Source organism: Ambystoma mexicanum, chromosome 5p (assembly GCF_040938575.1).
Source record: "Ambystoma mexicanum isolate Mex_15411 chromosome 5p, UKY_AmexF1_1, whole genome shotgun sequence".
Lineage (NCBI taxonomy): Eukaryota > Metazoa > Chordata > Amphibia > Caudata > Ambystomatidae > Ambystoma > Ambystoma mexicanum.
The window spans coordinates 53798665-53821119 of NC_090930.1; the positions used below are offsets into that span (position 1 = coordinate 53798665).

The 22455-nt window shown below is 48.2% G+C and overlaps 1 protein-coding gene across 1 annotated transcript in view; it reads right to left on the reverse strand.

Annotated features, from left to right (window-relative positions):
* The window catches only part of LOC138480719 (zinc finger protein 160-like), a 74610-nt gene extending 56065 nt beyond the window's left edge, over positions 1-18545 (reverse strand). The window contains exon 1 of the mRNA XM_069612425.1: positions 18136-18545. The gene's annotated coding sequence lies outside the window, so the exon portion shown is untranslated. The remainder of the gene's footprint in view (positions 1-18135) is intronic.
* Between the last annotated feature and the right edge of the window lie 3910 nt (positions 18546-22455).

Below are 22455 nucleotides of genomic sequence, written 5' to 3' on the forward strand. Positions count from 1 at the left end.
TTCAAGACCAGGCTCAGGCCCACCTGCTGACGCTCGAAGGTGCTCACTACTAGCGCCCTACGCTGGAAGGCTCTCCCGCTGCCATCAAAGCTACACAATCAATGGGACTGTTCAAGACCAGGGTCAGGCCCACCTGCTGACGCTCGAAGGTGCTCACTACTAGCGCCCTACGCTGGAAGGCTCTCCCGCTGCCATCAAAGCTACACAATCAATGGGACTGTTCAAGACCAGGCTCAAGCCCACCTGCTGACCCTCGAAGGTGCTCACTACTAGCGCCCTATGCTGGAAGGCTCTCCCGCTGCCATCAAAGCTAAACAATCAATGGGACTGTTCAAGACCAGGCTCAGGCCCACCTGCTGACGCTCGAAGGTGCTCACTACTAGCGCCCTATGCTGGAAGGCTCTCCCACTGCCATCAAAGCTACACAATCAATGGGACTGTTCAAGACCAGGCTCAGGCCCACCTGCTGACCCTCGAAGGTGCTCACTACTAGCGCCCTATGCTGGAAGGCTCTCCCACTGCCATCAAAGCTACACAATCAATGGGACTGTTCAAGACCAGGCTCAGGCCCACCTGCTGACCCTCGAAAGTGCTCACTACTAGCGCCCTATGCTGGAAGGCTCTCCTGCTGCCATCAAAGCTATACAATCAATGGGACTGTTCAAGACCAGGCTCAGGCCCACCTGCTGACCATCAAAGGTGCTCACTACTAGCGCCCTACGCTGGAAGGCTCTCCCGCTGCCATCAAAGCTACACAATCAATGGGACTGTTCAAGACCAGGCTCAGGCCCACCTGTTGACCCTCGAAGGTGCTCACTACTAGCGCCCTATGCTGGAAGGCTCTCCCGCTGCCATCAAAGCTAAACAATCAATGGGACTGTTCAAGACCAGGCTCAGGCCCACCTGCTGACCCTCGAAGGTGCTCACTACTAGCTCCCTACGCTGGTAGGCGCACCCGCTGCCATCAAAGCTACACAATCAATGGGACTGTTCAAGACCAGGCTCAGGCCCACCTGCTGACCCTCGAAGGTGCTCACTACTAGCGCCCTATGCTGGAAGGCTCTCCCGCTGCCATCAAAGCTAAACAATCAATGGGACTGTTCAAGACCAGGCTCAGGCCCACCTGCTGACCCTCGAAGGTGGTCACTACTAGCGCCCTACACTGGAAGGCTCTCCCGTTGCCATCAAAGCTACACAATAAATGGGACTGTTCAAGACCAGGCTCAGGCCCACCTGCTGACCCTCGAAAGTGCTCACTACTAGCGCCCTACACTGGAAGGCTCTCCCGCTGCCATCAAAGCTACACAATCAATGGGACTGTTCAAGACCAGGCTCAGGCCCACCTGCTGACCCTCGAAAGTGCTCACTACTAGCGCCCTACGCTGGAAGGCTCTCCCGCTGCCATCAAAGCTAAACACTCAATGGGACTGTTCAAGACCAGGCTCAGGTCCACCTGCTGACCATCAAAGGTGCTCACTACTAGCGCCCTACGCTGGAAGGCTCTCCCGCTGCAATCAAAGCTACACAATCAATGGGACTGTTCAAGACCAGGCTCAGGCCCACCTGCTGACCCTCGAAGGTGCTCACTACTAGCGCCCTACGCTGGAAGGCTCTCCCGCTGCCATCAAAGCTAAACAATCAATGGGACTGTTCAAGACCAGGCTCAGGCCCACCTGCTGACCCTCGAAGGTGCTCACTACTAGCGCCCTATGCTGGAAGGCTCTCCCGCTGACATCAAAGCTAAACAATCAATGGGACTGGTCAAGACCAGGCTCAGGCCCACCTGCTGACCCTCGAAGGTGCTCACTACTAGCGCCCTACGCTGGAAGGCTCTCCCGCTGCCATCAAAGCTACACAATCAATGGGACTGTTCAAGACCAGGCTCAGGCCCACCTGCTGACCCTCGAAAGTGCTCACTACTAGCGCCCTATGCTGGAAGGCTCTCCCGCTGCCATCAAAGCTAAACAATCAATGGGACTGTTCAAGACCAGGCTCAGGCCCACCTGCTGACCATCAAAGGTGCTCACTACTAGCGCCCTACGCTGGAAGGCTCTCCTGCTGCCATCAAAGCTACACAATCAATGGGACTGTTCAAGACCAGGCTCAGGCCCACCTGCTGACCCTCGAAGGTGCTCACTACTAGCGCCCTATGCTGGAAGGCTCTCCCGCTGCCATCAAAGCTACACAATCAATGGGACTGTTCAAGACCAGGCTCAGGCCCACCTGCTGACCCTCGAAGGTGCTCACTACTAGCGCCCTATGCTGGAAGGCTCTCCCGCTGCCATCAAAGCTAAACAATCAATGGGACTGTTCAAGACCAGGCTCAGGCCCACCTGCTGACCATCAAAGGTGCTCACTACTAGCGCCCTACTCTGGAAGGCTCTCCCACTGCCATCAAAGCTACACAATCAATGGGACTGTTCAAGACCAGGCTCAGGCCCACCTGCTGACCCTCGAAGGTGCTCAGTACTAGCGCCCTATGCTGGAAGACTCTCCCGCTGCCATCAAAGCTAAACAATCAATGGGACTGTTCAAGACCAGGCTCAGGCCCACCTGCTGACCCTCGAAGGTGCTTACTACTAGCGCCCTACGCTGGAAGGCTCTCCCGCTGCCATCAAATCTAAACAATCAATGGGACTGTTCAAGACCAGGGTCAGGCCCACCTGCTGACGCTCGAAGGTGCTCACTACTAGCGCCCTACGCTGGAAGGCTCTCCCGCTGCGATCAAAGCTACACAATCAATGGGACTGTTCAAGACCAGGCTCAGGCCCACCTGCTGACCCTCGAAGGTGCTCACTACTAGCGCCCTATGCTGGAAGGCTCTCCCGCTGCCATCAAAGCTAAACAATCAATGGGACTGTTCAAGACCAGGCTCAGGCCCACCTACTGACCCTCGAAGGTGCTCACTACTAGCCTCCTACTGTTAAGAAAGGAATAAGGCATACTATGGCAAAAGGGAAAATGCACACAGTTGCACTGTGAACAACTCTGAATCTAACAACGTGTATATAATACCCAAGTCTTGTGTATATATGTAAAACCCAGGAACGTCAATAAGGTAAAACAGTATTACCAATCTAGGAAAAGGGATGTGGGGTAAACACTTAGGACCTCCTTATGGCTGAAAGGAAAAGTCGGCAAACTCTTTACCCACTATGCTCTTACAGATACTGACAGCGCTAAACCCACGTAGCGGGCAAGCAAGGACAGATTCTGTGAACTGACAATCTGTAGAATACTGAATAAGGCAATTATAAACAGTACTCACGAGGACTGGAAAGACCACTTGAATGTCAGTGATTTCACGAACCCTGTAGATCAAACAGGGACCCAGAAGGCTGTAAAAGCAAAGGGTTAAAGATAACAAAATACATAAACCCTAGTAAAAGGCAAGTATGAATTGTGATAATAAATCGTGAGGAAAACTAAAAGGGGAACACTCTGGAACTTGTAACAACAAACCCACACCTAATATTCAATGGAAAATGAATGCAGAAGTGCAATGGATAGTTCGTGAGGAAAACTAAAAGGGGAACACTCTGGAACTTGTAACAACAAACCCACACCTAATAATCAATGGAAAATGAATGCAGAAGTGCAATGGATAGTTCGTGAGGAAAACTAAAAGGGGAACACTCTGGAACTTGTAACAACAAACCCACACCTAATAATCAATGGAAAATGAATGCAGAAGTGCAATGGATAGTTCGTGAGGAAAACTAAAAGGGGAACACTCTGGAACTTGTAACAACAAACCCACACCTAATAATCAATGGAAAATGAATGCAGAAGTGCAATGGAAAACATGGAGTGGAATCTCAATAAGTTGGATCAGGAGCAGGGAAAATGATATCACAAAAGGAAACCTTTCCCACCCAATCCAAGGAGAAAAGGCAGTAACTAATTCTACGAAAGTAAATAATAATACATCATGCTTTTCAGTAACCAGGGCAGCATAAAGGGACAGAAAACACTGGCAAACTGGGCTGCATCAAATAGTAAAGTACAGAGAAAGGCTGTCTGCAGACAGAGGAAGACAGAAAGGGAAATTCAGAAAGCATAAATCAAATAAACGCATAAATCCGAAATCCAGGACAGAGGAACAAGATACAGGAACTAGTAACTGGGCACAAAGCTAGGAACAGGAACTAGGTACAAGGCATGGAACTAGGAACAAGGAACTGGAACTAGATACTTGGCACAATATCTATGAACAAGGAACTGGAACTAGGTACTTGGCACAATATCTATGAACAAGGAACTGGAACTAGGTACAAGGCACAGAAACTAGGAACAAGGAACTGGAAATAGATACTTGGCTCAATATCTATGAACAGGGAACTGGAACTAGGTACAAGGCACATAAACTAGGAACAAGGAACTGGAACTAGATACTTGGCACAATATCTATGAACAAGGAACTGGAACTAGGTACAAGGCATGGAACTGGGAACAAGGAACTGAACTAGATACTTGGCACAATATCTATGAACAAGGAACTGGAACTAGGTACAAGGCATGGAACTAGGAACAAGGAACTGGAACTAGATACTTGGCACAATATCTATGAACAAGGAACTGGAACTAGGTACTTGGCACAATATCTATGAACAAGGAACTGGAACTAGGTACAAGGCACAGAAACTAGGAACAAGGAACTGGAAATAGATACTTGGCTCAATATCTATGAACAGGGAACTGGAACTAGGTACAAGGCACAGAAACTAGGAACAAGGAACTGGAACTAGATACTTGGCACAATATCTATGAACAAGGAACTGGAACTAGGTACAAGGCATGGAACTAGGAACAAGGAACTGAACTAGATACTTGGCACAATATCTATGAACAAGGAACTGGAACTAGGTACAAGGCATGGAACTAGGAACAAGGAACTGGAACTAGATACTTGGCACAATATCTATGAACAAGGAACTGGAACTAGGTACAAGGCACAGAAACTAGGAACAAGGAACTGGAACTAGATACTTGGCACAATATCCATGAACAAGGAACTGGAACTAGGTACAAGGCACAGAAACTAGGAACAAGGAACTGGAACTAGATACTTGGCACAATATCTATGAACAAGGAACTGGAACTAGGTACAAGGCACAGAAACTAGGAACAAGGAACTGGAAATAGATACTTGGCTCAATATCTATGAACAGGGAACTGGAACTAGGTACAAGGCACAGAAACTAAGTACAGGAAACAGGGACTAGTCACAACAGGAACACTGCTACAGTGACCAGCGCCGGACTGAAGCAAACTGAGGCTTTTAAAGCTGCTTAACGAGCACACCCCTCAGGCGTGCCGCCTGCTGCACCTGCAGCCACAGGTGTTGCCTATCCTCCTCCCAACTTTGTGCTGCAAGGGAGGAGATGATGCAGTGAGCCAGGCATTCTGGGAAGCAGGAGGTGAAGCAGTGAGCCAAGGCATTCTGGGAAACATAGTCATTTGATTTAAATAGCATGCCGGATGCCAGAGAGGAGATGAAGCAGTGAACCAGGCATTCTGGGAAGCAGGAGGTGAAACAGTGAGCCAAGGCATTCTGGGAAACATAGTCATTTGATTTAAATAGCATGCTGGCTGCCAAAAACCAGGAATGGATCCGGAAGGGAAGTAACTGGGAAAATAAGGTTTTAACGCTCCCAATTCATCAGAGCACTGTAGCATAGGGTTCGAAGGAAATGTCCAGTAAGGAATAAACCCCAGAACATGCCCCCAAGTGGCGGGGACGGGAACGAAGGGAGCGAGCCGTGACACTATACCCCCTTCCACGGCCGACTCCAGGCGGCCGTTACTCGCACAAAACATCTTCTTTCCATGACTGGAGCGCTTCGTCTTCGGAGGTGGCACAGACGAAAACAATGATCCACGGGCAGAAGCAGAAGGACTGGAATGAATAGAATCAGGCTGCAGTCTATAAGAGTCATAGGCAGGTTTTCGGTAAGGAAAGGACTCATGGGTTGAAGAAAGGCATGAAGGACTTGCAGGACCCGAAGCAGAGTCGGAAGGTCCGGGAAGCTTAGTCACTGGAAGAGGATATGCATACATCTTTGGGGAGAGAGGCAGGCTGGTGCTACATGCTTTAGACAACGGTAGAAGTTCTGTTAGCCTCACTGCCGAGAGTGGACACACAGGAGGTGAGGAAACAGCAGGTTTCAGGAAATGTTTATGTTCGGAAGAGGAAGCTGGCGGCTGAGGTAGAGGTTCGGATACTCTGTCATCCATCTGGGTAAAGGTTTGTGGTTGAAAGTGACAAAGATTCGCCTGCATAAGTTCCATGCCTTGGAGGTCTGGAGATCCAATGGGTTGTACGAGGCTGCCACTCCGGTTGACAGTCATGTAGCCAGTCAAGTAGCCACCTTGTTGCACGTGGGATACAACCGCAGGAACGTTTGGCATACCGATAGGAGTGATAGACGCAGTACTTGGTACATCAGGCACACTCGAAGCTGGAGCAATAACAGACACATCTTGAACTGCAGCAGTCATATCCTCCCTTTGGCTACTAGCACCCGAATGGTGCAGCAGTAGGGGAGCCGTGCCCGTCCCTTCCTTCAGGCTCATGTGAGATCCGGCAACAAAAGGGCTGTCAAGCGGTTTATCCAAACCGGCCCCCAAATGTGAACCGTCCGGCCCGTTATCCTGGTTGGCTGCTTGTTCGATGTCTAGGCCATGGCTGATGGTATCGGTCACCCTCTTGTAACACTCCAGGCAAGTCCAACGGCCTTGCATGTAAGGCTCTCCCAAGTCATGAACCAGCTTGATGTTTTTGGCAGGAGTCTCAGACTCAGATGTAGCATATGCGGGAGGTGCTAATTCTACAGACAAGCAGTTGGGGGAATTAGCTTGTGTAAAAGGCAGGCCTTCTGGTGATCCTCCTGAAGCATAGGATGGGCAGATTGGATGTTCATCCGTAATAAATGGCTGGGATTTAGGAGGTAGCTCTGAAGTAGATGAATCTGCAACATGATCAAACAGAGCAGACAGGTTCACCTCCGATATTGGCAGGGAGGCTGAGCAGGATACAGGTCTTTCATGAACTGAAGCCAAACTAGCAGTAGGCTCTGGGACCGGAGACAGGCACTCAGGATGTGCTACCAGAGGCTTCATGGCTGAAGGATAAACTGCTGGATGAGTCACTGTATCTGAAAACAGGCATGCCAGAGGAAATTCAGAGGCTGAGGGCATGCAAGCTGGAGCCGTCTCGTTAGCTGAAGACAAACTTGTCAAGGTCTTTGGCTCTGACCACGTACATGGTGAAGGCTCTTGAGTGACTGGCAGATATAGCAATTGTTCATTGATTGAAGACACGTTTGACAATGATGACTGCAGAGCCGTGGACTGGGTAGTCGAAGAGTCAATAGTTGTAGAAGGACAGACTGAAGTCCCAGAAGTCGACAGACATATTTGTGAATCAGGAATGGAAAGCACCTTTAGGGCGGTTGACTCCATGACACCATTAACCAAAGACTGAGCTGGACCCATGCCGCACCTTTCCTTAGTGGATGACATAGAGTCATTTCCAAAGTCTCTGTTAATCAGGATTCCGTCAAGTGTCCATTCCTTTGTCTTAACTTCTGAAGGTGGCAGATTATCTATCAACAGTTCAGGAATCGCTTGCCTGGTCCTTGTTTTAGTATACTGTGGAATGAGTCCATCAAAACAAGAAATATGTACTGTCTTTGATTGTTCATTGTGACAAAATTTGGCAGAAGGAGGAGTGAACACAGAGGTAGCATCGTTTTCCACATCAGCTTGAATGTTTACTTCAGTCTCAGCAGCTGGATCAAGGGCTGAACCTAAGCCTACAGTAATGACTGATTCTGTGTACGCATCCATTGTGGATTGTGTTCGGAATACAGAAGCATGTATGTGTTCAAACTCTGAATTATGACTGACTGCTACAGAGGAATTCTTAGGCAAAGGAGTGACTTGTAAATCTTCTACTAACAGCAATTCCTGACAAACGGTAGAACAATTGTCAGAATCTGTGCTCTGAATAAGTGCTGTGCAAGAAAGAGGACTCTCACTCCCAATAGGTTTTTCATATTGACAAGTATCATGACCTACTAAAACCTCCTCACTCAGAGATTGAACAGTATTCACTTCATCAACGGATAAAGTTTGAGGTGTAGTCAGAAACAATCGTAAAGTTTTATTCTCCTCTAGTAAACTGATGTATTCTCGTCTTAATTCCTCAAGTTCAACTCTTAACATGCCCAGGCTTAACTGTACATCCCTATCAGTAGTCACAAGGGAAGGCATGGTGGCATCGGGGCTGGAACCTGCCCTAGTCATCTGGACGTGTACTGATTGTACATCGTCATTTACTGCTTGCAGGTCTTGCGATCTATACTCTCGCTTACCGACTTGGTCTGTGTTACCCTTAAGTAAACTACTGACATCAGACCTCTTGACATTAGGGACTACAGTAAGTACTTGTGCGGAGGAGTAAACAGTTGGCTGAGGGCTGAAAACAGAAGTTATGTAATGAACCCCTTCATTCTTTATGTTTGAATCATGAAACTGTTCAATCTGAGGTAAAACACAACCGGAATCATGGGGTTCAACAACAGATGTACTCATATTTAGTAAATCTAACAGTGTTTTATTTTCCGCTGCTAAGGCTTGTGCGGACATATCTGGATCAAAATTAAAAACAGAATTAGGATCAGGCAATGTATGATGGGCCAGGCGATGGGTATAATATTTTGCACGTAAATACCCATTCGTGTCAAGGAGTTCATTTAAGTCTGAATCAGTGTTTTGATTATCACAGGCAAACGTAGTCAAAACTTTCTGTACACATTTTTTAGTAGCCTTGCTACCCTTCTTTCTTGATCTGGCCGTATACAAACGGGAAGAAGGGCTGGTCATTCTGTTAAGAAAGGAAGAAGGCATACTATGGCAAAAGGGAAAATGCACACAGTTGCACTGTGAACAACTCTGAATCTAACAACGTGTATATAATACCCAAGTCTTGTGTATATATGTAAAACCCAGGAACGTCAATAAGGTAAAACAGTATTACCAATCTAGGAAAAGGGATGTGGGGTAAACACTTAGGACCTCCTTATGGCTGAAAGGAAAAGTCGGCAAACTCTTTACCCACTATGCTCTTACAGATACTGACAGCGCTAAACCCACGTAGCGGGCAAGCAAGGACAGATTCTGTGAACTGACAATCTGTAGAATACTGAATAAGGCAATTATAAAGAGTACTCACGAGGACCGGAAAGACCACTTGAATGTCAGTGATTTCACGAACCCTGTAGATCAAACAGGGACCCAGAAGGCTGTAAAAGCAAAGTGTTAAAGATAACAAAATACATAAACCCTAGTAAAAGGCAAGTATGAATTGTGATAATAAATCGTGAGGAAAACTAAAAGAGGAACACTCTGGAACTTGTAACAACAAACCCACACCTAATATTCAATGGGAAATGAATGCAGAAGTGCAATGGAAAACATGGAGTGGAATCTCAATAAGTTGGGTCAGGAGCAGGGAAAATGATATCACAAAAGGAAACCTTTCCCACCCAATCCAAGGAGAAAAGGCAGTAACTAATTCTACGAAAGTAAATAATAATACATCCTGCTTTTCAGTAACCAGGGCAGCATAAAGGGACAGAAAACACTGGCAAACTGGGCTGCATCAAATAGTAAAGTACAGAGAAAGGCTGTCTGCAGACAGAGGAAGACAGAAAGGGAAATTCAGAAAGCATAAATCAAATAAGCGCATAAATCCGAAATCCAGGACAGAGGAAAAAGATACAGGAACTAGTAACTGGGCACAAAGCTAGGAACAGGATCTAGGTACAAGGCATGGAACAAGGAACTGGAACTAGATACTTGGCACAATATCTATGAACAAGGAACTGGAACTAGGTACTTGGCACAATATCTATGAACAAAGAACTGGAACTAGGTACAAGGCACAGAAACTAGGAACAAGGAACTGGAACTAGATACAAGGCATGGAACTAGGAACAAGGAACTGGAACTAGATACTTGGCACAATATCTATGAACAAGGAACTGGAACTAGGTACTTGGCACAATATCTATGAACAAGGAACTGGAACTAGGTACAAGGCACAGAAACTAGGAACAAGGAACTGGAACTAGATACTTGGCACAATATCTATGAACAGGGAACTGGAACTAGGTACAAGGCATGGAACTAGGAACAAGGAACTGAACTAGATACTTGGCACAATATCTATGAACAAGGAACTGGAACTAGGTACTTGGCACAATATCTATGAACAAGGAACTGGAACTAGGTACAAGGCACAGAAACTAGGAACAAGGAACTGGAACTAGATACAAGGCATGGAACTAGGAACAAGGAACTGGAACTAGATACTTGGCACAATATCTATGAACAAGGAACTGGAACTAGGTACTTGGCACAATATCTATGAACAAGGAACTGGAACTAGGTACAAGGCACAGAAACTAGGAACACGGAACTGGAACTAGATACTTGGCACAATATCTATGAACAGGGAACTGGAACTAGGTACAAGGCACAGAAACTAGGAACAAGGAACTGGAACTAGATACTTGGCACAATATCTATGAACAAGGAACTGGAACTAGGTACAAGGCACAGAAACTAGGAACAAGGAACTGGAACTAGATACTTGGCACAATATCTATGAACAAGGAACTGGAACTAGGTACAAGGCATGGAACTAGGAACAAGGAACTGAACTAGATACTTGGCACAATATCTATGAACAAGGAACTGGAACTAGGTACAAGGCATGGAACTAGGAACAAGGAACTGGAACTAGATACTTGGCACAATATCTATGAACAAGGAACTGGAACTAGGTACTTGGCACAATATCTATGAACAAGGAACTGGAACTAGGTACAAGGCACAGAAACTAGGAACAAGGAACTGGAACTAGATACAAGGCATGGAACTAGGAACAAGGAACTGGAACTAGATACTTGGCACAATATCTATGAACAAGGAACTGGAACTAGGTACTTGGCACAATATCTATGAACAAGGAACTGGAACTAGGTACAAGGCACAGAAACTAGGAACAAGGAACTGGAACTAGATACAAGGCATGGAACTAGGAACAAGGAACTGGAACTAGATACTTGGCACAATATCTATGAACAAGGAACTGGAACTAGGTACTTGGCACAATATCTATGAACAAGGAACTGGAACTAGGTACAAGGCACAGAAACTAGGAACACGGAACTGGAACTAGATACTTGGCACAATATCTATGAACAGGGAACTGGAACTAGGTACAAGGCACAGAAACTAGGAACAAGGAACTGGAACTAGATACTTGGCACAATATCTATGAACAAGGAACTGGAACTAGGTACAAGGCACAGAAACTAGGAACAAGGAACTGGAACTAGATACTTGGCACAATATCTATGAACAAGGAACTGGAACTAGGTACAAGGCATGGAACTAGGAACAAGGAACTGAACTAGATACTTGGCACAATATCTATGAACAAGGAACTGGAACTAGGTACAAGGCATGGAACTAGGAACAAGGAACTGGAACTAGATACTTGGCACAATATCTATGAACAAGGAACTGGAACTAGGTACTTGGCACAATATCTATGAACAAGGAACTGGAACTAGGTACAAGGCACAGAAACTAGGAACAAGGAACTGGAACTAGATACAAGGCATGGAACTAGGAACAAGGAACTGGAACTAGATACTTGGCACAATATCTATGAACAAGGAACTGGAACTAGGTACTTGGCACAATATCTATGAACAAGGAACTGGAACTAGGTACAAGGCACAGAAACTAGGAACAAGGAACTGGAACTAGATACTTGGCACAATATCTATGAACAGGGAACTGGAACTAGGTACAAGGCACAGAAACTAGGAACAAGGAACTGGAACTAGATACTTGGCACAATATCTATGAACAAGGAACTGGAACTAGGTACAAGGCACAGAAACTAGGAACAAGGAACTGGAACTAGATACTTGGCACAATATCTATGAACTAGGAACTGGAACTAGGTACAAGGCATGGAACTAGGAACAAGGAACTGAACTAGATACTTGGCACAATATCTATGAACAAGGAACTGGAACTAGGTACAAGGCATGGAACTAGGAACAAGGAACTGGAACTAGATACTTGGCACAATATCTATGAACAAGGAACTGGAACTAGGTACAAGGCACAGAAACTAGGAACAAGGAACTGGAACTAGATACTTGGCACAATATCTATGAACAAGGAACTGGAACTAGGTACAAGGCACAGAAACTAGGAACAAGGAACTGGAAATAGATACTTGGCTCAATATCTATGAACAGGGAACTGGAACTAGGTACAAGGCACAGAAACTAAGTGCAGGAAACAGGGACTAGTCACAACAGGAACACTGCTACAGTGACAAGCGCCGGACTGAAGCAAACTGAGGCTTTTAAAGCTGCTTAACGAGCACACCCCTCAGGCGTGCCGCCTGCTGCACCTGCAGCCACAGGTGTTGCCTATCCTCCTCCCAGCGTTGTGCTGCAAGGGAGGAGATGAAGCAGTGAACCAGGCATTCTGGGAAGCAGGAGGTGAAACAGTGAGCCAAGGCATTCTGGGAAACATAGTCATTTGATTTAAATAGCATGCTGGCTGCCAAAAACCAGGAATGGATCCGGAAGGGAAGTAACTGGGAAAATAAGGTTTTAACGCTCCCAATTCATCAGAGCACTGTAGCATAGGGTTCGAAGGAAATGTCCAGTAAGGAATAAACCCCAGAACATGCCCCCAAGTGGCGGGGACGGGAACGAAGGGAGCGAGCCGTGACACCTACGCTGGAAGGCTCTCCCGTTGCCATCAAAGCTACACAATCAATGGGACTGTTCAAGACCAGGCTCAGGCCCATCTGCTGACCCTCGAAGGTGCTCACTACTAGCGCCCTACGCTGGAAGGCTCTCCCGCTGCCATCAAAGCTACACAATCAATGGGACTGTTCAAGACCAGGCTCAGGCCCACCTGCTGACCCTCGAAAGTGCTCACTACTAGCGCCCTGTGCTGGAAGGCTCTCCCGCTGCCATCAAAGCTAAACAATCAATGGGACTGTTCAAGACCAGGCTCAGGCCCACCTGCTGACCATCAAAGGTGCTCACTACTAGCGCCCTACGCTGGAAGGCTCTCCCACTGCCATCAAAGCTACACAATCAATGGGACTGTTCAAGACCAGGCTCAGGCCCACCTGCTGACCCTCGAAGGTGCTCACTACTAGCGCCCTATGCTGGAAGGCTCTCCCGCTGCCATCAAAGCTAAACAATCTATGGGACTGTTCAAGAGCAGGCTCAGGCCCACCTGCTGACCCTTGAAGGTGCTCACTACTAGCGCCCTATGCTGGAAGGCTCTCCCGCTGCCATCAGAGCTAAACAATCAATGGGACTGTTCAAGACCAGGCTCAGGCCCACCTGCTGACCATCAAAGGTGCTCACTACTAGCGCCCTACGCTGGAAGGCTCTCCCACTCCCATCAAAGCTACACAATCAATGGGACTGTTCAAGACCAGGCTCAGGCCCACCTGCTGACCCTCGAAGGTGCTCACTACTAGCGCCCTATGCTGGAAGGCTCTCCCGTTGCCATCAAAGCTAAACAATCAATGGGACTGTTCAAGACCAGGCTCAGGCCCACCTGCTGACCCTCGAAGGTGCTTACTACTAGCGCCCTACGCTGGAAGGCTCTCCTGCTGCCATCAAAGCTAAACAATCAATGGGACTTTTCAAGACCAGGCTCAGGCCCACCTGCTGACCCTCGAAGGTGCTCACTACTAGCGCCCTACGCTGGAAGGCTCTCCCGCTGCCATCAAAGCTACACAATCAATGGGACTGTTCAAGACCAGGCTCAGGCCCACCTGCTGACCCTCGAAAGTGCTCTTGTTGCGCTTTGAAACACCATTTGCTGTATAAGTGCTTTATAAATACCCAATAAATAAAATATACACCAGCAGAGGAATGACCCTGGCACCACCAGCAGTGGAATAGCCCTGGCAACACCACCAGAGGGATGACCCTGGCAACACCAGCAGTGGAATGACCCTGGCAACACCAGCAGTAGAATATCCCTGGCAACACCAGCAGAGGAATGGCCCAAGCAACAACAGCAGTAGAATATCCCTGGCAACACCAGCAGTGGAATGACCCTGGCAACACCAGCAGAGGAATGACCCTGGCAACACCAGCAGTGGAATGACCCTGGCAACACCAGCAGAGGAATGACCCTGGCAACACCAGCAGTGGAATGACCCTGACAACACCAGCAGTGGAATGACCCTGGCAACACCAGCAGAGGAATGACCCTGGCAACACCAGCAGTGGAATGACCCTGGCAACACCAGCAATGTGATAGCCCTGGCAACACCTGCAGTGGAATGACCCTGGCAACACCAGCAGTGGAATAGCCCTGGCAACACCAGCAGTGGAATGACCCTGGCAACACCGGCAGTAAAATATCCCTGGCAACACCAGCAGTGAAATATCCCTGGCAACACCAGCAGTGAAATATCCCTGGCAACACCAGCAGTGGAATATCCCTGGCAACACCTGCAGTGGAATAGCCCTGGCAACACCTGCAGTGAAATATCCCTGGCAACACCAGCAGTGAAATAGCCCTGGCAACACCAGCAGTGGAATAGCCCTGGCAACGCCTGCAGTGGAATAGCCCTGGCAACACCAGCAGTAAAATGACCCTGGCAACGCCTGCAGGGGAATGACCCTGGCAACACCAGCAGTGGAATTACCCAGGAAACACCAGCAAGGGAGTGACCCTGGCACCACCAGCAGTGGAATGACCCTGGCAACACCAGCAGTGGAATGGCTCTGGCAACACCAGCAGTGGAATGACCCTGGAATGGCCCTGGCAACACCAGCATCGGAATCACCCTGGCAACACCAGCATCGGAATCACCCTGGCAACACCAGCAGTGGAATGGCCCTGGCAACACCAGCATCGGAATCACCCTGGCAACACCAGCAGTGGAATGGCCCTGGCAACACCAGCAGAGGAATCACCCTGGCAACACCAGCAGAGGAATCACCCTGGCAACACCAGCAGAGGAATCACCCTGGCAACACCAGCAGTGGAATGACCCTGGCGACACCAGCAGAGGAATGGCCCTGGCAACACCAGCAGAGGAATGGCCCTGGCAACACCAGCAGCGGAATCACCCTGGCAACACCAGCAGCGGAATCACCCTGGCAACACCAGCAGTGGAACCACCCTGCCAACACCGGTGTTAAATGATGCAGATACCGATGACCTAATAAGGAGGCGTGCCCTTTGATAAAAGTCAAAAAAATGGTCTCCGACTCGCGGACTCGCGTCAGTCCGAGGGGATGAACAGTGCCCCCACTAGCGTGTGTCCATGACCCCAATTAGCTGCTACTTTGGTTGGTTTGGCGCCCCAATCTACGCACGCAGAACTGGCAGTTTGCCGAGCGAGGGACACCGATGGATTCATGCGAACCTAGATTAAGAGATCTCACGGGGGAACTGCCCCACTGACCGTTGGAAATGTATGTGGGGATGCGTGCCGTTTTCACTGCCCTGACCCCCAATTCAAGACATAACAGAGACACGTATGGCAAGTAAGGAAGAATGCAGAGATATCTGACGCACAAGAGCGTACATTGTTGGGTATCATCCGTTGTTTGAGAACCAGCGATAGTTCACTTTCCTTTACCTAGTGACAGTCACGTGGTTTCAATTTAGCTCGGACGAGCTAAACAACGTAGACAACCTTTAGGCTCTATTAAATGAAATGAATACACACCATGGTGATCAAAAATGAAGACTGTTCTTATGTCCTGATGACGGCACCGGTTGGAATATTTTATCATCAACCTGGACCGAAACTTGAGTCGACACAACTACAATTTTCAGTTCCTCGTTAAGAGTTTAATTGTTTGTTTTTTGGTCTAACATGAATTTATGTGGTGAATTGTACGTATCAGAATCACTTGACAATATGTGCCAGTGTGAAGTAACAATTGATGTATAATTAGATGAGAAATAGACATCTCCATCACAAGTCTCATAGTTAGACTGGATGTGGTGTTTTGCACAGTATGATTGGGTTTGTGAATGAGGATGTGTGTGATTGATGTGGATGATTAGGTATTGTTGGGTGTGTGATCACAGTATGGTGTGTTGCGATGATACAATAGTATTGCGTCACTTTAGTATTTTACTGTAAACATGTTTTGTGTATTAAGGTTTCACTAGACCGGTAACCCTTGATTGTCACACCTTTTCTACACCTTTTCTATACACATGAAGATGAGGATGTACATAAAGGAAAAAGGGAAAAAAACATGAATACAGTAAGAATCTATTTAATCACAATATATGTATCGGGATGATTTTTTGTAACTATTCTCCTTGCACGGTATTAGTTTGGAATAATATAAATGCAAAGAAAGTCTGTACCCGTCTCTTGACACACGTACTTTTTGGGACATGACCCCAATCTAGCCAGTGGTGAAGCATTGCTCGATGTGTAGGAGCCCACCTGTAACCCCTGGGGCGCCCCCTATGTACAGCGCTCTGGTTCTGCCCAGCGAGGCTTACGCTTTATAAATTGCATTCATATATGCGTGCTTGGTTTCCTAAAAATGTGAAGGTAGGAATTGCCATCTTTCTTAATTAAGCATAAATGATTTACAAAGCACAGATTCACGAGGACACAGCAGCCACATAGGCTCCTTGCGTTCCCACATGACACCCCACCCACATGGCTAGAACATCCCATGCCACATACAGTACCTCCCCCTCATATGTTACCCTCAGCGACATGTACAGCGCTCTGCTGGTTCCTACCTATCTGTGTGCTGTAGAACTCCCCTAATGCAATCAATACTAAACGCCCCAAGTGCAGAACTCCCAGCAGCTCTAAGGTCCATCCTCTAAATCGAACACACATGCTTCAACATGTACACAGGGTGGACTGGGAAGCAAAAGAGGGCCTGGAACTCGTTCAAAGGGGCCCATATTATTCAAAGCCCAACACCTACCCCATAATAACATGTGGAAATAAGTAAGTAGCCTGTCCACCCCTGCACGCACACCTGTAGACTAGTCCACCCCTGCATGCACACATGTAGGCCAGTCCACCCCTGCAAGCACACCTGTAGACTAGTCCACCCCTGCATGCACACATGTAGGCCAGTCCACCCCTGCATGCACACCTGAAGGCCAGCCCATCCCGGCATGCACACCTGTAGGCCAGTCCACCCCTGCATACACACATGTAGGCCAGTCCACCCCTGCACGCACACCTGTAGACTAGTCCACCCCTGCATGCACACATGTAGGCCAGTCCACCCCTGCATGCACACCTGTAGGCCAGCCCATCCCGGCACTCACACATGTAGGCCAGTCCACCCCTGCATGCACACCTGTAGGCCAGTCCACCCCTGCATGCACACATGTAGGCAAGTCCACCCCTGTATGCACACCTGTCGGGGTAAGTCCACCCCTGCATGCACATCTGTAGGTCAGTCCACCCCTGCATGCACACCTGTAGGCCAGTCCACCCCGGCACTCACACATGTAGGCCGGTCCACCCCTGAATGCACATTAGTTTTCTGCTATGGACAGTGGGCTATGTTCGGTACGCGCTAAGAAGCCCCTCCTAGAGACCCCCTTGGGCCAGTCTCACAGACATATGGATGTTAGTCTCATGAGAACAGATGGGTAGCCTTGCATCATGCAGGGCTGTGACTGTGGGGGGCACTAGACAAAAGGAAATGGCCCCCACGCGTCAGTGCCCCCCTACATCGCCCACTAAGGAATTCGAGGTGGCACAAACCCCCAGCGTATCCCCAACACAGGCACATGGTGAGGGTGAACCCCCAGTACACCCCACGCCCCGCCCCTACCATCCTGGGTGCTGCAGCTTCTTTATAATTCAAATGCCAACTCCAGGCGCCTGCTCCTGCAGTGTGGCAAGTACCAGCATGTTGCACACATGTCAACATCCTATGACTAATGTCAGTAAAGGGCATATAAGCCCCCCAGGAAAGTGGGCATTTGAGAGACACTGGAGATCACGTGGCCCTGAAGCTGCTAAGAGAGGGGGTGACTTACCTGGGAGTCTTTCTGGGGGAGACTTTGCTGGTCCCTGGAAGATCAGCTCATCAAGCTGCAGAGCAGGCAAAGTACAGTCAGGTACAGGCAGCAGAAGCAGCAGGGTACAGGTGCAGCAGGCAGGAAGAGGGGAGGGGCAGGAAGAGAGGGGAGGGCAGGAAGAGAGGAAGGGGCAGGAAGAGAGGGGAGGGCAGGAAGAGAGGGAGGGGCAGGAAGAGAGGGCAGAGCAGGAAGAGAGAGGGTGGGCAGGTCTCCTCAGCCCAGAGCACGGGCATTCAGGACCCCCAGCCTGGGATCACTGTGGGGGGGGGGGCAGCAGGGCAGGGGTCTGGGGGAGGCTGGCTCATGGGCAAGGCCAGGCGCTTCCTTCCTCTGCTACTGCTCCTCTTCCTCTTTTTAGAATGTTGGCATGCGGCGCTTTTCATCAAGGCTTGGTGGCGAGCGCCCCCTAGTGTCCATGTCATTTACTGCTCTCCACTGGAGGACCTGTCAGTGCTCGCTCAAAATTTCTCCACCACCTTTCAAGCCGTTTAAATAACAGTTCACAAGCAGTGAGGAGTATTTTATTTCCAGTGGCAGTTCATGTATTCTCTAAGCATTGCTCACAGTGACTCATGTGCCTATTACCATGCCTGCTGGAATACTTTACACACCACTGAGAACAGGTATTGATGTAGCCAACAGTTTAGGCTCACCTTTAAGCATTTTATAGGCACTGTCATCATAACTCTAGGCACTAATGCTAATTGCCAAATTAACAAGAGGGGGGGTCCTGGGAGTCCCTCTGCCAGCCATTAATCCTAATGCTAATTGCCAGCTGTTTCCATCATGACCCCAGAGAATAGCACAATTTGTCAGGTATTGTCAGGACGTGCTCTGGTACTCACACCATGTACCTTATCTTGCTACCCCATACCAGGTAATGATATCAAAAGCCCGGGCACTCACCATTTCAAGATTGTACAATCAAAATTCCGGTAAAATAGCTCAGCTGGTTGAGCGCTCACTGCTGCTATCTGTGTGTGATCTGCCGGTCGCAGGTTCAAATCCCGGAAAGGCCAATTCAGCCTTTCATCCTTCCGAGGGCGATAAATGAGCACCAACTTGGGTTGGGTGATACTGTATGGAAATATGTTCTCTGTAAGGTGCTTTGGCGAAAGTGCTATAAAATAAAACACCTAAAAAATTCAAGATACGCATACCATTACCAGCTACTGCCTTCAATAAACCAGGTTCCTGCACCGTTACCGTTCAATACCCAGGTACCCACACCATTGTCAAGGCTATGCACAGTTAGTATAGCAGTGCCAACCTCCATGATTCCAATGAGGAGTCAGCGCCAGGTTCCCTGATGTCTCGACAGCACAGCACTGAAAGATTCCATTACACCAATGGCACCTTCCATTATGCCCGCTAGGCACAGCAAGGCCAGATACCAATATGCCAAGTTATCAAAAGCTATGGCGGTTTTAAATGTAGCGAGTTGGCACAGTGAGGCCAAGTTCCATTATTTGCATGTATCACAGTGAAGCAAGATACCATTATGACCACCAGCACAGTAAGCCTAGACCTCAGTTTGTCCGTTATCCCTCAAAGACATATCCTGTAGGTGTGTGTGTGGTGCAGTGGGACGAATATGTGTTGTGCTAGGGCAGAGTGAGCTGCAGGGATATGTGTAGTGTGCACTGCCGGAACGTTAAGTGTGTGTACGTAGTGCAGTTCTGAGGGTGGTGTGTGTGCACACAGCCTTTTGAGTGGTGTTTGTGCAGTACTCTGGCAGTGTGTGTGTATGCAGTGCTGGGCTGGTGGTGTGTGCATGCTGGTTAGTGCTGGGTCCATGTTGAAGCAGTGCTGTGTATGCAATCAATGGTTAGGCAGTTTGTGTATGCAGTGTTGGGGTAGTATGTGTGTGCAGTTCTGGGGCAGTGTGTGCACAGTGCTGGGGTTAGGGTGTCTTCGTACACTACAATGAAGTGCTAGGGACAATGTTTGTGGTGGTGAGGTTGATCTGTGTGTATAGTACAATACTTTGGGCAGTGTGTGAGCATGTGTGCAGTGAAAGAGCCTGTATGTGAGTGCTGGAGACAGCGTGTCAGTGTGTGAAGAGCGGTATTGGGGCTGTAAGACTGCATGCAGTTTCGGATGGTGTCAGTGCCTGGCGGGAGGAAGTGTGTGAAGAGCAGGGTTGGGGCAGTGTACATGTGTACAGTGCAGTGGATGGTGTGAGTGGAGAGCAGTGTTGGGGCTGTGTGCATGTGTACAGTGCAGTGGATGGTGTGAGTGTAGAGCAGTGTTGGGGCTGTGTGCATGTGTACAGTGCAGTGTATGGTGTGAGTGTAGAGCAGTGTTGGGGCTGTGTGCATGTGTACAGTGCAGTGGATGGTGTGAGTGCAGAGCAGTGTTGGGGCTGTGTGCATGTGTACAGTGCAGTGGATGGTGTGAGTGCAGAGCAGTGTTGGGACTGTGTGCATGTGTACAGTGCAGTGGATGGTGTGAGTGCAGAGCAGTGTTGGGGCTGTGTGCATGTGTACAGTGCAGTGGATGGTGTGAGTGCAGAGCAGTGTTGGGGGTGTGTGCATGTGTACAGTGCAGTGGATGGTGTGAGTGCAGAGCAGTGTTGGGGCTGTGTGGATGTGTACAGTGCAGTGGATGGTGTGAGTGTAGAGCAGTGTGAGGGTGCAGTGAAGTGGAGTGATGTGTATGAACTGTGCTTGGCAGTGGAGTGCGCAGTGCGGTGGGGAGGTGTGTATGCACAGTGCTAGGTGGTTCAGGTGTGCCAGGAAGTAGGGTTTATGTGCAATGCAGGGCGATGTAGGTATGCAGTGCAGTGGGTTGGTGTATACACAATGCTGGGGAGGTTATGGTAGCTGGTGTTGGTGTTTGCGAATGTGCAGTGCTATGATCTCCCTGGTCAGTGCTTGGGCAAACCTGCTTCATGCTTCATAATTAAAGGAGGTCCATGATGGTGAACACTTCTGAGAACAAATGTCCTTTTAATTTACCCAATACATCGAAAAGAAAATCCTTTCTCACACTTTTTAAAGAAGTTTTGCTTTGCCAACTTTTAGTTCCGAAAGTCAAAATAAAAGTATATATATTCAAAAAATTACATTGTTTTTATCACTTCCTGACACAATCATGAAGCATTTTAGCACTATTGTAACCAACAAATGTTTCTAAGACCCACTCAATGGCACTCATTTCGTCACTTTCAGTAGGATGAAAGTCTGAGTTGGCTCTGATAGAATAAAGCTGGTGCATCAACCCACTAAACTATTCTACTACCTACATCATGTCAATGTAGTAAATGTCCAGCAGAATTGCTCAAGCACACATTTCCTGAGCGTACTTACATGTGTTTATGAGCAAAGCAGCAAAGCTGGGTTCTGTAAAATTTGGGTCAGTTTGCCAGGTGGCTCTAGGGCAGGGTCAGCTGAAGATGTATCAAGGCTGGTGGGGATTTTCAGCATGATGTTTGGGAGCCCCTTCGTTTTACAACTGGTGAAAACAGAAGCGCAAGTGGGGTGTTTAAATTATAATACATTTAAAAGAATGCAGTGAGGTGGTTAATAGATGGATATTATCACGGGAAAGGCAGCCAGCAGGGTGCTGAAACACTAAATGTCCCCTGAAAAGCTATTAATTGCTCTTTGGCAGCAGGGTGCTAATGATGGGAAATTCTGAATAAAAAGGCAACGAGGTGCTAAGAACATTCCTAGAGACTGCCAGAAGGAGGTGACAGTCTGCAATGTGCACGCTGCACACATTTAATGCCCCAAATGAAATATTTTTGTTTCTGTTTCATAAGACTACAAACCCGGGACACCTGCTCCCTGCCCCCACAGCTCCATGGCACATTTCAATTGAAAACATTTAAAGGCTCTGACACTATCCCTGCTCTGGGGCGAGTGCCGAGGTCAACAGGCAGCAACTCTCCTCAAGAGGCAAGCAAGTAGGTCCAGTTAACAAGTTGGCCATATCTTTCTACATATACCCAGGAACCAAACACTAACATACTGATAATTATCAACTGCTATTGGAATCCTGACCAAATTTCAAACATCGACTTCATCAAGAAAGTGACCTCGATAATCGACGAGGCTCAAATAAAATTTGATGTACCACAATTTATCATTTGCGACGATCTGAATGCGATTTGTGAACAGCGCAACTGGATCACTAACCAGTCTGCTGAGAAGGATCACAGAGAAATAAGAGGTACTCTTTGGTCATCAACAATGTCACCAAGAGACATTGTGTCTGTAGAATCGATTCACCCAAGAACCAGACAGTTGTTTCCAACCTGGCAAAGGGGTGATC